Source organism: Salmo salar, chromosome 02, assembly GCF_965601325.2.
Source record: "Salmo salar chromosome 02, fSalSal1, whole genome shotgun sequence".
In the NCBI taxonomy this organism is placed as follows: domain Eukaryota; kingdom Metazoa; phylum Chordata; class Actinopteri; order Salmoniformes; family Salmonidae; genus Salmo; species Salmo salar.
The window spans coordinates 51,918,511-51,933,939 of record NC_138292.1 but is presented as its reverse complement, the minus strand read 5'-3'; positions in this window follow the sequence as shown (position 1 = coordinate 51,933,939).

Genomic DNA, 15,429 nt, shown 5'->3' with positions numbered 1-15,429 from the left:
AGAGCAGTCAGTCATTGAGCAAGAAGGAGAGTGACAGTGTGGAAGAAGAAGACAACTACAAAAATAGAGACACTTAAAAGCCAAGGCCAATATTACTTTAGAACTCTGCTTGAAATATCTAACAGAAGTTGACCAAGTTTAAAAATGAGTAAAAGGAATATCTATGGTGGAACTTTTATGCGTAGGGTATACGGTCATTAAGGATTACCCCCTTTCTTTAAATTTTCGCTAATATGACATACCCAAATCTAACTAGCTAAGGTCCTGAAGCAAGGATATGCATATTCTTGGTACCATTTGAAAGGAAACACTTTGAAGTTCATGGAAATGTGAAAGAAATGTAGTAGAATATAACACAAAAGATCTGGTAAAAGGTAATACAAATAAAAAAACAACCGTTCTTTTGTATTTTTTTGTACCATCATCTTTGAAATGTAAGAGAAAGGCCATAATGTATTATTCCAGCCCAGGTGCAATTTAGATTTTGGCCACTAGATGGCATCAGTGTATGTGCAATGAACCATTGCATTTCTGTTCAAAATGTTATATCAATATGGCCCAAATGTGCCTAGTTTGTTTATTAATACATTTTCATGTTCAAAATAGTGCACTCTCCTCAAACAATAGCATGGTATTCTTTCACTGTAATAGCTACTGTAAATTGGACAGTGCAGTTAGATTAACAAGAATTTAACTTCTTAAAGTGTAGGGGCAGTATTTTCACGTCCGGATGAAAAACGTACCCAAATTAAACTGGTTACTACTCTGGCCCAGAAACTAGAATATGCATATTATTAGTAGATTTGGATAGAAAACACTCTGAAGTTTCTAAAACTGTTTGAATGGTGTCTGTGAGTATAACAGAACTCATATGGCAGGCAAAAACCTGAGAGAAAGTCAACCAGTAAGTTGAGGATCTGAGAATTGTAGTTCTTCTTTCTAGTCCCTTTCGAAACTACAGTGTCTGTGGGGTCACGTTGCACTTCCTAAGGCTTCCATTTGCTGTCAAAAGCCTTCAGAAAGTTTTTTCATCCTTCTCCTGTAACTGGGTAGAGATTAGGAGCTCAGTCAATGAGTGGACTGCCTGGGGACAAAGGGATTGGTGATGCGCGATCCCGCGAGCGCACCGTTCCTTATTTTTCTTCTTGAATGAATACGCTATTGTCCGGTTGTAATATTATCGCATTTTTACGTTAAAAATACCATAAAGATTGATTTTAAACAACGTTTGACATGCTTTAACTAACGGTAATGGAACATTTTGACTTTTCGTGTCTCGAATTGCGCTCGCGCATTATGCCTTTGGATAGTGACCTGAACGCACGGACATAAATATGGACATAAATAGGGATTATTTCGAACAAAAACAACATTTCTTGTGGAAGTAGCAGTCCTGGGAGTGCATTCTGACGAAGATCAGCAAAGGTAAGAGAATATTTATAATACTAATTCTGAGTTTAGGTGATCCCAGAACTTAGCGGGTGTCTGTATAGCTTGCTTTGATGGCGAGCTATGTACTCAGAATATTGAAAAATGTGCTTTCGCCGAAAAGCAATTTTAAAATCTGACACGCGGTTGCATAAAGGAGTACTGTATCTAGAATTCTTAAAATAATTGTTATGTATTTTGTCAACGTTTATGATGAGTATTTTTGTAAATTGATGTGGTCATTCACCGGAGGGTTTGGTGGGAATACATTTTCTGAACATTACGCGCCAATGTAAAATGCTGTTTTTGGATATAAATATGAACTTTATCGAACAAAACATACATGTATTGTGTAACATGATGTCCTAGGAGTGTCATCTGATGAAGATCGTCAAAGGTTAGTGCTTCATTTAGCTGTGTTTTGGGTTTTTGTGACATATATCCTTGCTTGGAAAATGGCTGTGTGGTACTCTCCTAACATAATCTAATGTTTTGCTTTCGCTGTAAAGCCTTTTTGAAATCGGACAATGTGGTTACATTAAGGAGAAGTGTTTCTTTAAAATGGTGTAAAATAGTCCTATGTTTGATAAATTGAAATTATATTTTTGCTGTTTTGTATTTCGCGCCATGCTATTTCACTGGCTGTTGAATAGTGTGGGACGGTCACGTCCCAACTTGCCCAGAGCTTTCTATCAATATCAGATATGTCTATGTCCTGGGAAATGTTCTTGTTACTTACAACCTCATGCTAATTGCATTAGCCTACGTTAGCTCAGCCGTCCCATGGAAGGAACACCGATCCTGAAGAAGATTTATAGGAGGTGATCTAATACTGTAACAGAAACTAATGACCGGGAGGCAAGGTAGAATAACCATTGAAATGAAATGTGGAAGGGGGAAACGATGGGAGATTCTTTTTTTTTAATTCCTTAAAATCAATTCTCAATACTTTTTATATTATGACATTACAGTACTAGACAAAAGTTTGGACACACCTACTCATTCAAGGGTTTTTCTTTATTTTTACTATTTTCTACATTGTAGACTAACAGGGAAGACATCAAAACTATGAAATAACTTATGGAATCATGTAGTAACCCAAAAAGTGTTAAACAAATCAAAATATATTTCATATTTGAGATTCTTAAAAGTAGCCACCCTTTGCCTTGATGACAGTTTTGCACACTCTTGGTACTCTCTCTACCAGCTTCTGAGGTAGTCACCTGGATTGTATTTCAATTAAGAGGTGTGCCTTGTTTTTTTCAAAAAGGCTTTACAACGAAAGCAAAACATTAGATTATGTCAGGAGAGTACCCAGCCAGAAATAATCAGACACCCATTTTTCAAGCTAGCATATAATGTCACAAAAACCAAAACCACAGCTAAATCCAGCACTAACCTTTGATGGTCTTCATCAGATGACACTCCTAGGACATTATTTATACAATACATGCATGTTTTGTTCAATCAAGTTCATATTTATATCAAAAACCAGCTTTTTACATTAGCATGTGACGTTCAGAACTAGCATTCCCACCGAATACTTCCGGTGAATTTACTAAATTACTCACGATAAACGTTCACAAAAAACATAACAATTATTTTAAGAATTATAGATACAGAACTCCTTTATGCAATCGCGGTGTCCGATTTTAAAATAGCTTTTCGGTGAAAGCACATTTTGCAATATTCTGAGTAGATAGCCCGGCCATCACAGGCTAGCTATTTTGACACCCACCAAGTTTGGTACTCACCAAACTCAGATTTACTATAAGAAAAATTTGATTAACCTTGCTGTTCTTCGTCAGAATGCACTCCCAGGACTTCTACTTCAACAACAAATGTTGGTTTGGTTCCAAATAATCCATAGTTATATCCAAATAGCGGTGTTTTGTTCGTGCGTTCAAGACACTATCCGAAGGGTAACGAAGGAAACGCCGGCGCGTTTCGTGACAAAAAATGTCTAAATATTCCATTACCGTACTTCGAAGCATGTCAAACGCTGTTTAACCTGTTATGGCTAGGGGGCAGTATTTTCACGGACGGATAAAAAACGTACCCGATTTAATCTGATTAGTACTCCTGCCCAGAAACTAGAATATGCATATAATTATTAGCTTTGGATAGAAAACACTCCAAAGTTTCTAAAACTGTTTGAATGGTGTCTGTGAGTATAACAGAACTCATTTGGCAGGCCAAAACCTGAGAAGATTCTGTACAGGAAGTACCCTGTCTGACCATTTCTTGGCCTTGTTGATTATCTCTATCTATTACAGGGGATCTCTGCTCTTACGTGACACTTTCTACGGCTCACATGGACTCTCAGAAGGCGGCAAAATGCTGAATCGTGGCTTTGCAGGCTCTGGCTGAAACAAAGTAGCGCGTTTGGATAGTGGCTGGTTATAGTACTGTGAGACTCAGGCTCGTGCCCGCGTCGACCGAAAGCTTTGTTTTCTTTCCTCTGTTTAGCTAAACGGAGATTCCCGGTCGGAATATTATCGCTTTTTTACGAGAAAAATGGCATAAAAATGGATTTTAAACAGCGGTTGACATGCTTCGAAGTACGGTAATGGAATATTTAGAAATCTTTTGTCACGAATTGCGCCATGCTCGCGACCCTGATTTACCATTTCGGATAGTGTCTTGGAACGCACGAACAAAACGCCGCAATTTGGATATAACGATGGATTATTTTGGACCAAACCAACATTTGTTATTGAAGTAGCAGTCCTGGGAGTGCATTCTGACGAAGACAACAAAGGTAATGAAACTTTTGTAATAGTAAATTGGAGTTTGATCATGGCTAAACTTGGTCGGTGTCTAAATGGCTAGCCGTGATGGCTGGGCTATCTACTGAGAATATTGCAAAATGTGCTTTCACCGAAAAGCTATTTTAATATCGGACATATCGAGTGCATAGAGGAGTTCTGTATATATAATTCTTAAAATAATTGTTATGTTTTTTGTGAACGTTTATCGTGAGTAATTTAGTAAATTCACCGGATGTTTGCGGGGGGTATGCTAGTTCTGAACGTCACATGCTAATGTAAAAAAGCTGGTTTTTGATATAAATATGAACTTGATTGAACAAAACATGCATGCATTGTATAACATAATGTCCTAGGGTTGTCATCTGATGAAGATCATCAAAGGTTAGTGCTGCATTTAGCTGTGGTTTTGTTTTTTGTGACATTATATGCTAGCTTGAAAAATGGGTGTCTGATTATTTCTGGCTGGGTACTCTGCTGACATAATCTAATGTTTTGTTTTCGTTGTAAAGCCTTTTTGAAATCGGACAGTGTGGTTAGATTAACGAGAGTCTTGTCTTTAAAATGCTGTAAAATAGTCATATGTTTGAAAAATGGAAGTTTTCGGATTTTAGAGGAATTTGTATTTCGCGCCACACCCATCATTGGATATTGGAGCAGGTGTTCCGCTAGCGGAACGTCTAGATGTAAGAGGTTAAAATCAATTTTTATGTGATTTTTCTCGTAAAATAGCGATAATATTCCGACTGGGAGTTGTTGTTTTCGTTCAAAGACTGAAAATGTAAAATGGACTCTTCACGTGCATGCGCACACCCGTCTCATTGTTCTCAGATCGACCACTATCCAAATGCGCTACTGTTTTTCAGCCAGAGACTGCAGAGTCATCATTCAACGTTCTGGCGCCTTCTGAGAGCCTATGGGAGCCTTAGAAAGTCTCACGTTACAGCAGAGATCCTCTGTTTTGGATAGAGATGACCAAGAAGGCCAAGAAATGGTCAGACAGGGTACTTCCTGTACAGAATCTTCTCAGGTTTTGGCCTGCCATTTGAGTTCTGTTATACTCACAGACACCATTCAAACAGTTTTAGAAACTTTGGAGTGTTTTCTATCCAAAGCTACTAATTATATGCATATTCTAGTTTCTGGGCAGGAGTAATAACCAGATTAAATCGGGTACGTTTTTTATCCGGCCGTGAAAATACTGCCCCCTATCCATAACAAGTTAAGGCTATATGACCAAGAAGGAGAGTGATGGAGTTCTGCATCAGATGACCTGGCCTCCACAATCACCCAACCTCAACCAAATGGAGATGGTTTGGGATGAATTGGACCGCAGAGTGAAGGAAAAGCAGGCAACAAGTGCTCAGCATATTTGGGAACTCCTTCAAGACTGTTGGAAAAGCATTCCTCATGAAGCTCGTTGAGAGAATGCCAAGAGTGTGCAAAGTTGTCATGAAGGCAAATGGTGGCTACTTTGAAGAATCTCAAATATAAATATTGTTTGATTTGTTTCACACTTCTTTGGTTACTACATTATTCCATATGTGTTATTTCATAGTTTTGATGTCTTTACTGTTATTCTGCAATGTAGAAAATGGTCAAAATAAAGAAAAACCCTTGATTGAGTAGGTGTGTCCAAACTTTTGACTGGTACTGTAAATGTAATGTTTTGTATCAATGCTTATCGCCTTTTTTGATCCCAAAAACGATCAGAATAACAAAAAAATCCAAAGCCTATTGAATCTGAAATAAATATTTTTTTACACAAAAAGCAACAAAACAAGAGTTGATGAAAAATAACTGTCTGTATCTCATGAAAGAGAAAATAATCTGAGAACTATGCTTTTAAAGCTGATCTTGTTAAAATCAGTCAGAGTCATTTAGGCTCACAGCCTTCAGTGGAAATCGTGAGATGTGCTCTGCCCCCCACCTCATCCCTCCATCTGTCTCCCTAAGAGAGGGAGAGAGATAAAGAGAAATAAGAAGCTTGGCTAAAATAACAAAGCAAAAGGCAAAGCGGGCGGAAAGGAAAGGGGGGGTTGTTTGTTTGAGGAAGGTTACAGTGCGTTCCAAATGGCACCCTATTCCTTATATACTTTTGAACAGAGGACCCTGGTCAAAAGAAGTACACTATATAAGGAATGGGGTGCAATTTGGGACGCAGGCTACATATCCGCTGTCTTCCTCTGAAAGGGAGACACAGTAAAGGTTTTAATGGTGGAGTTAGACGGACAGTGTTGTTTGTGATGGCCCCAAGTGCCTCGATCACGACACAGACAGTGTGACCTCTATTGTCTGGTTCTAGCTGCAACTTCTATCGCCAAATTTGGTGATGTGAGAAGGACCGGCTGGGGCGAATACGGGTCTCTTGTGCTCGACAAGAATGTGTTAGCCCTCTGAGCCAAAGCCTAGTCATTAGCTTGGGGAGCTAACATGAGTCTTCAGGTTAATGAAGATGGTAATTTTCGAGGTTTTCAAGGTTGCTGTTACCTTAGCAACTAGGAATTATATATATTTTATGGTACCATACGTTATTATTCGCTGTCTGCTTAACCTTGTGAAATGAAATACGGATAATTGGCTCAACATAATAGGTGTTCCAGCGTGTTGGGAGTATTTTTAATTGGGCTTGTGTGTGTATATATGTGTGTGTGTGTGTGTGTGTGTGTGTGTGTGTGTGTGTGTGTGTGTGTGTGTGTGTGTGTGTGTGTGTGTGTGTGTGTGTGTGTGTGTGTGTGTGTGTGTGTGTGTGTGTGTGTGTGTGTGTGTGTGTGTGTGTGCTGTATCTTTAATTACAATTGCTTTTCAAAAATAACTGTTGCTGCCTGAAGCCTCAGCCAATCTGTCGGCAAACAAGCAACCATGATTGACTTCAATTGCCGGAAAACGCTGTTAGTTTCATTTAATTTACACCTGCGAATTTCCATTGTCCTGTTTTCCTTACATTGTTGTTGGAGGCATTGACAATATCATGTTAAACCTGTCTAACAATGTAGATTTGTTTTCTTGCTGTTACATATGACATGTGATATACTGTAGATTAGATAAGGGGAGTTGCAGAAAGAAAATCATTGTATTACAAGAGAAACATTTCCATGCACCTGTCTTTGATTCTCATGATCTCAAACACACAAAAATAGTAGCCATTCTTGCTCTTCTACTCAGCCAACAGCAAGTCTCAGTTCTTAGCTTAATAATTTAATGTACTAATATGACGCGTCTACTCTTCACAGTATAAGCTGGCACTGTGTATTTGGAAACTCTTCTGTTCAAAGCGAAACACTACATTGAAGTCGAACCATTCTGACAGCGGGGTCATTTTGCTACTTAACACATGGAAATGTGTTCTATTTAGGGCCCAGATAGCCTGGTTCCACTCATCGCTCCTCGTGCCCCTCCTCACCTTTCTATTTAGGCTACTGCTCAGTCCCCAGACTTCTACTCCTCCCTTCTGCACCTTTCTCCGTCGTCTCAAATCCTCCTCTCTGTCTCTCTGTCAATGACTAATCCATCAGCCAGGAGCTTAGATATGTGGAGAGGGAGAGAGAGAGAGAGAGAGAGAGAGAGAGAGAGAGAGAGGGAGAAAGAGAGAGACACATCCCCATGCAATCTACTGTGCAAACCCAAAGCAGTCCTCACCAGAGTCTCAATTTCATATTTCATTAGATTTATTCGATATCAAAACATTTGAGAAGTTGAGATGATCCTTTGTTAAACCTACTGTAAAAGACACGTTTCAGATGATCCAGAAACAATTATCATTAAGTGCTGCTGAAATTGTGATATACATTTGTGCTACAAGAAAAAAGAAAGTACATTATAATGATATATTTTACTTTAAAGGGACTGAATGCTGAGTTAAGGCTCCCAGGCTTGCAAGGACAGACCAGATACAACTTCAATTAGCACCAAGGTGTGAAGTAAAAGGTGTCGAGGCCTTTTAATCCAACAAGTGGCAGGAGTCTTCTGAAGACCCCTGCTGCTGTTCAAAGACCATTCACTGGCATTTTCTACAAGAAATCCGCCTCCAGAAATAAAAGCTTCTCCCAAGTGGGTGTGACATCTAGTCCCGTTGCCTGCTGCACTGCTGCTTGGATTCCACCTGGCTATCTTTTCACCATCTGCCCTGGCCTGTCTCCCCCTGTCTGGTGCAGGTACCCCCACCACACTCACCCCTCTCTCCCGAGCTTTTGCATGCCTCCAGCACACACGCACTGTTGGGGCGAGTGACTCTGAACTTACAATGGCTAGCCCCAAGTCGTTATATATATACATTTTTTCTTGTGCATTTAACTATTTTGCTATTTGCCTCATGACTCCTGCATGCTTTGTTGACTACACACTTTCTTTACCCAACCGTGGGACAGACTATGTTTGTTCCCACACTCGGGACTCTGACTCTCTATTGGTTACACGGACTTTTGGCCTCCCATCCTATTCTAACCACCTCTCGTCGGCTTTGTATTCATGTTTCCTGATGAAATTGCTGTACAATATGATCTTGTTGCCATCTGATGCACATTCAGATGTCATAAATCAGCACTGCAGAGCTGTTCCTGTCCTATGCCATGTCTTGATTGTATTACTGTTGATGATATCTGGAAATGTGCATGTACACCCTGGCCCATCTACTGTCCCCAATTATGACTTGTGCTCTGATATCTGCGTCACTGATTTCTGCTCTCAAAAAAGCCTGGGTTTTCTGCACGTTAACACTAGAATCTTAATACCTAAAATGGGTCAATTGAAAGTGTGGGTTCACAGCTCCAATCCAGATGTGTTGGTCATTACTGAGACGTAGTTAAGGAAGAGTGTATTGAATACTGATGTTAAAACCTCTTAGGGCGCATGAACCGCTAGCGGGACACCTACGACAACATCCGGTGAAATTGCAGAGCGCGAAATTCAAAATACAAAAATCGTAATATTAAACATTCATGAAAATACAAGTGTCTTACATCATTTAAAAGCTTAACTTCTTATTAATCCAACCGCATTGTCAGATTTCAAAAAGGCTTTACGGCAAAAGCATACCATGCAATTATCTGAGGACAGCGCCCCACATCAAAATACTTTTTCAACCAGCACAGGCGTCACAAAATCACAAATAGCGATTAAATAAATCACTTACCTTTGAAGATCTTCCTTTGTTTGCAATCACAAGGGTCCCAGCTACACAATGAATGGTCGTTTTGTTCGATAAAGTCCTTCTTTATATCCCAAAAAAATCTGTTTAGTTGGCGCCAATGATCTCAGTAATCCACTCGTTCAACATGCATACAAACGAATCCAAAAGGTTACCGGTAAAGTTCGTCCAAACAAGTCAAACGATGTTTCTAATTAATCCTCAGGTTCTCTAATATCTAAATAAATGATAATATTTAAGACGGAGAATAGTATGTTCAATAAGGAAGATAAATAATGAAGAGCCTCATTCACGCGCCAACAAGACTACTTTTCTAATGAGAGACACCTTGGAAAAACTACAACTACTTGTTCATTTTTCAAGAAACAAGCCTGAAACCCTGTCTAAAGACTGTTGACATCTAGTGGAAGCCACTAGAAGCCACCAGAAATTAAGAAAAATATACAGGATTGTTATTTTAAAACGAGGACATTAAAGACCTAGATAGACTACATGAAAATGTTTAAAATATAATATGCTATAGGCAAGCCCTATTTGGGACGCGCAGTCTGAGTCCTATCTATTTGTATATCCCATAGGCTAGCATTGAAATGGCAAGTGACCTCCAAAAAAATATTTCTGTATGGATTTTCCTCAGGTTTTCACATGCCATATCAGTTCTGTTATACTCACAGACATTATTTTAACAGTTGTAGAAACTTCAGAGTGTTTTCTATCCAATGCTATCAATGATATTCATATCCTAGCTTCTGGGCCTGAGTAACAGGCAGTTTACTTTGGGCACGTAAGTCATCCGAAATTCCGAACACTTCCCTGAATGCCGAAGAAGTTTTAATCTTTCTGATTATAATCTTTTTCGGCAAGACCGATCTTCCAAAGGTGGTGGAGTGGAAATCTTTACCAAGGATCACCTCCAAGTCTGTCCCTAAACAATTTGATTTGGTTTTAAGCATTAAACTTTCAAATAGCTCTTTGTTGACTGTTGCTGGGTGCTATCATCCTCCATCAGCACCCCTACAGGACAAATTCAGCTCTCTCCTGGCCCCTTACACTGAGTCTGAATTTGTCCTGCTAGGTGACCTAAACTGGGACATGCTTAAATAACCTTACCAAGTCCTAAAGCAATGGGACACCATAAATCTTTCTCAGATTACTACCAATCCCACAAGGTATGACTCCAAGCTCTCTCCTGGCCCCTTACACTGAGTCTGAATTTGTCCTGCTAGGTGACCTAAGCTGGGACATGCTTAAATCACCTGACCAAGTCCTAAAGCAATGGGACACCATACATCTTTCTCAGATTACTACCAATCCCACAAGGTATGACTCCAAACACCCAGAAAAGGCTACTCTCCTCAATGTTATCCTCACAAATAATCCTGATAGGTATCAGTCTGGTGTTTTCTGTAATGACCTTAGTGATCACTGTTTTACAGCCTGTGTTCGTAATGGCTGCTCAGTGAAATGACCTATCCTGAATTGTCATAGACGCTTGCTAAAAAACTTTAATGAGCAAGCCTTCCTTCATGAACTGGCCTCTGTAAAATGGTATAGAATCAGCTTGATCCCCTCTGTTGAAGACACTTGGACCTTCTTTTTTGATATTTTCAGTGGTATTCTTAACCTGTTGGGGATAGGGGGCAGTATTTACACGGCCGGATAAAAAACGTACCCGATTTAATCTGGTTACTACTACTGCCCAGTAACTAGAATATGCATATAATTATTGGCTTTGGATAGAAAACACCCTAAAGTTTCTAAAACTGTTTGAATGGTGTCTGTGAGTATAACAGAACTCATATGACAGGCAAAAACCTGAGAAGATTCTGAACAGGAAGTGGCCTGTCTGACAAGTTGTTGTTCATCTTGGCTCTTTTTATTGAAGACTGAGGATCTTTGCTGTAACGTGACACTTCCTACGGCTCCCATAGGCTCTCAGAGCCCGGGAAAAAGCTGAATGATATCGAGGCAGCCCCAGGCTGAAACACATTAGCGCGTTTGGATAGTGGCCTGTCAGAGGACCATTAGACTGGGGCTCGTGCACGAGGGCACGAGATGTTTTTATTTTCCCTCTCTTTGAATGAAAACCACCACTCCCGGTCGGTATATTAGAGCTTTTTTACGAGAAAAATGGCATAAAAATTGATTTTAAACAGCGGTTGACATGCTTCGAAGTACGGTAATGGAATATTTAGAATTTTTTTGTCACGAAATGCGCCGTAGAAATTGGCAAACCCCAGGAAACGTTGTAGCTGCACCCTGGATGTAGGTTGGAGCCAATCCACTACTGCTTTCACCTTTTCCAGGTCCATTTGGACATTTCCTTCAGTGATGACATATCCCAGAAAGGAGAGGGTAGAACTCGCACTTCTCCGCTTTCACAAATAACTGGTTCTCCAGGAGGCGCTGGAGGACGTGTTCTTGGCCATCTCAATGGAGGACGTGTTCTTGGGCAGAACGGGGAACAAAACAGGATGTCGTCGAGGTAGACGAACACGTAACGATTTAACATGTCCCGGAACACATCGTTTACCAGGGCCTTGGTGAGTACAAACGGCATGACCAGGTACTCATAATGTCCACTGGCAGTGTTGAAGGCTATCTTCCACCCATCCCCTTCGCGTATCCGAACCAGGTGGTAGGCATTCCAAAGGTCCAGCTTGGAGAAGATGGTAGCCCCCTGGAGAGGTTCGAAAGCCGAGAAGAGGTAGGGGGGTAATGATTCTTGATTGTTATGTCATTAAGGCCCAGGTAGTCAATGCACGGACGCAGGGTCTTGTCCTTTACCACAAAGAAAAACCCTGTGCCAGCAGGGGATGCAGAGGGACAGATGTTTCCAGCAGCCAGAGCGTCCTCAATATACTCCTCCATGACCTTGGTCTCCAGGCCGGATAGGGAATATAACCCACCACAAGGCGGCGGGGTGCCTGGGAGAATGTCAATGGCACAATTGTAGGGACGATGTGGGGGAAGAGAAGTAGCCCGTGCCTTGCTGAAGACCTCCAGGAGGTCATGGTACTCTGCGGGAATGGCAAAGAAATCCGAGGCTTGACTTAAGCCCAGAGGAGGACGTCTCAGGGAAGGCTGCGCCGCTTTGAGGCAATGGGAATGGCAGAACTGACTCCAACCCAGGTAGGAAACTCGTGGTCCAGTCAATAACGGGGTTGTGTTTTTGGAGCCAAGAAAATCCCAAAACAGGAACATGAGGGGAATCAATGAGGAGAAGCTGTATAGCCTCACTGTGATTTTCTGAAACCTGCAGATTAATAGGCACAGTGCTGTGGGTAACTCTTCCAATGGAGCTCTAGCGTCCAGTGCTCTAGCGTCCATGGGAACAGAGAGGAGTTGAGTGTGGATACCTAATTCAGAAACTAGGGTAGCGTCGATAAAACTCTCATCCGCCCCAGAGTCAATGAGCACCCGGAGAGACATAGACTGGTCTCCCCACAGCAGTATCACAAAAAAGTGGTGATGGGAATTAGAGGATTCCCAGTTTGGCCCACCAGAGTACTTGTACCTACAAACGAAATAGGTGTCTTAGTCGGGCAGGTGGCTATATAATGTCCCACAGCCCCACAGTACAGACAACAGTTGGCGCTCAGCCTGCGGGAACGTTCCCTAGGCGATAGTCCAGCTCTGCTCAGTTGCATAGGCTCATGTGTAACCGACTCACTCATCGCCGATGATTCTCGAGGGAAGTCGGGTGGCTTCGGCTCTCCTCGGAAGTGCACACTTCGGGGAATTCCGGATTCCTTCGGAGGTGAGCAGGCAGCAGGGGATGAGCTACTGTTCCCGAGACCTGACCTCCTCTCACTTCGGCGTTCTCGTAGACGCCCATCAATCCTAATCGTGAGGGCGACGAGGGAATCGAGGTCCAATGGTAACTCCTGCACTGCGAGCTTGTCTTTTATTTCCTCTGACAGACAGTGAAGGAAGGTATCGAATAGAGCCTCCAGATTCCAGGCACTCTTGGCGGCCAATGTGCGAAACTCTACCCCGTAGTCTGCCACACTACGGGAGTTCTGATGTCCCTCCAGTAGTTTTTGGGCCGCTTCTCTCCCAGAAACCGGAGAATTGAATACCTTCCTCACCTCCGCCATGAAATCTTCCAGGTTATGACAAAACTGTGTTTTGTTGCTCCCAAACGGACATCGCCAAGGAGAGCGCCCTTTCGGACATTAGCGTAATTAGATACGCTATCTTCAGTCGATCCAAAGATAACAAAGATGGCTGTAGCTCAAAGATGAGGGAGCACTGGGAAGCAGGTAAGCAGGGTTCCAAGTCTGCTGGGTCGGTCATGGCCAGTTCGTTCTATCACGACACAAGGTGAGAGGCGAGGCGAGAGTGTGTACACACACACACACACACACACACACACACACACACACACACACACACACACACACACACACACACACACACACACACAGCCCCGGACATCAATAACAGTGAATGGAGATGGATACTCTCCCTAGAGGGTTGAGAAGCATTTTGTGATGGCCTTGCTCAGAGGACATCTCTCAATGCACACACTGCAGAAACGTGTATGACAGTCAAACCCCACTCGGACTCTCAATAGTCAGCAAGGCATATAAAACAGCAGACTCAAGTATGCTGAGCAATGGCAAACCGCAATAAATACCATGTTTGTTAGCCTACTTGTGCCTAAAGACATACGTTTTTGTATTCTTTCATTAGACTATTTCAAACAGTTGCATAAATATATTTACCATGTTTCATGAAAAACGGGGACATACAGTACTGACTTATGAATGTCAAATAGTCCTATCTGCATAAATTAAGAGGTTGGAACTGCCCTCAAAACTTACACAAAACCTAACGTGGATCTATACACAGGTATCTAAAGACAACCACTATGTATTGTCCTCATAATGCATATGTATTGATTCAATTCGATCATGTATTTAAACAATGCACCATTTAAAGGTAATTTACGATTGAGCCGACAAATGCAACTTTTACTGTATTTGTGGTCTCCGTGAACATGGAAACATTGCCTTTAAAATGTGCATTGCGGACAATGTGCATTCCGATTGGTGGTGTACAAATTTGTTGTGTATGACTTATTTATTGATGATGCACTATCCATATATTTAGGTAGATATGCTGAGCACTTGTTGGCTGCTTTTGGTTCACTCTGCAGTCCAACTGTAACGTGTAACCTGGGAGTCGGGAAGCAAGTGCAGGGAGTGAATACATTTCATAAATAAATGAACATGGACAAAACAAGAGCAGGGTACAGACATGAAAAAGACACAATAACGCATGGGGAAGGATCTAAAGGGAGTGAAATATATAGGGAAGTTAATCAAGAAAGTGATGAAGTCCAGGTGTCTGATGAAGCACTGGTGTGCGTAATGATGTTGACAGGTGTGCGTAATAATGAGCAGCCTGGTGACCTAGAGCGCCGGTAGAGGGAGTATACGTGACAGTACCCCCTCCCTGATGAGCAGCTCCAGCCGCAGGACGCCGACCAAAGGGACAATCCCTGGGACCAGGAGTGGACTGGTCGCCTCTGCTGGGACGCGGGAACCTGTTGAGCCTGCTGCGGTGCGGGAACCTGACAAGCCGGCTGAGGCGCGGGAACCTGACGAGCCAGCTGAGGTGCGGGAACCTGAAGAGCCGGCTGAGGCGCGGGAACCTGACGAGCCGGCTGAGGCGGGGAAACCTGATGAGCCAGCTGAGGCTTGGCAGCCTGCCGAGCCTACCGAGTCTTGTGAACCTGGCAAGCCAGCTAAGGCATGGAAGCCTGATGAGCTAGCTGAGGCATCCTTGATAGATTCGGCAACAGACACTTGACCGGTCAACCGAGTCTTGTGAACCTGACGTGCCGGCTGAGGCATGGAATCCTGACGAGCCGGCTGAGGCATCCTCGATTGCTCCGGCAGCGGCAGCCGGACCCGACGTCATTTACCCAAAAAAATACAAATAATAATAATAAAAAACACGTTCTGTAACGTGTACGCTGGGAGTCAGGATGCAAGTTCAGGGAGTAAATAACTGAATAAATAAACAAACAAACATAACAAAAACACGAATAGCGTATTGACATGAAACAACAACACA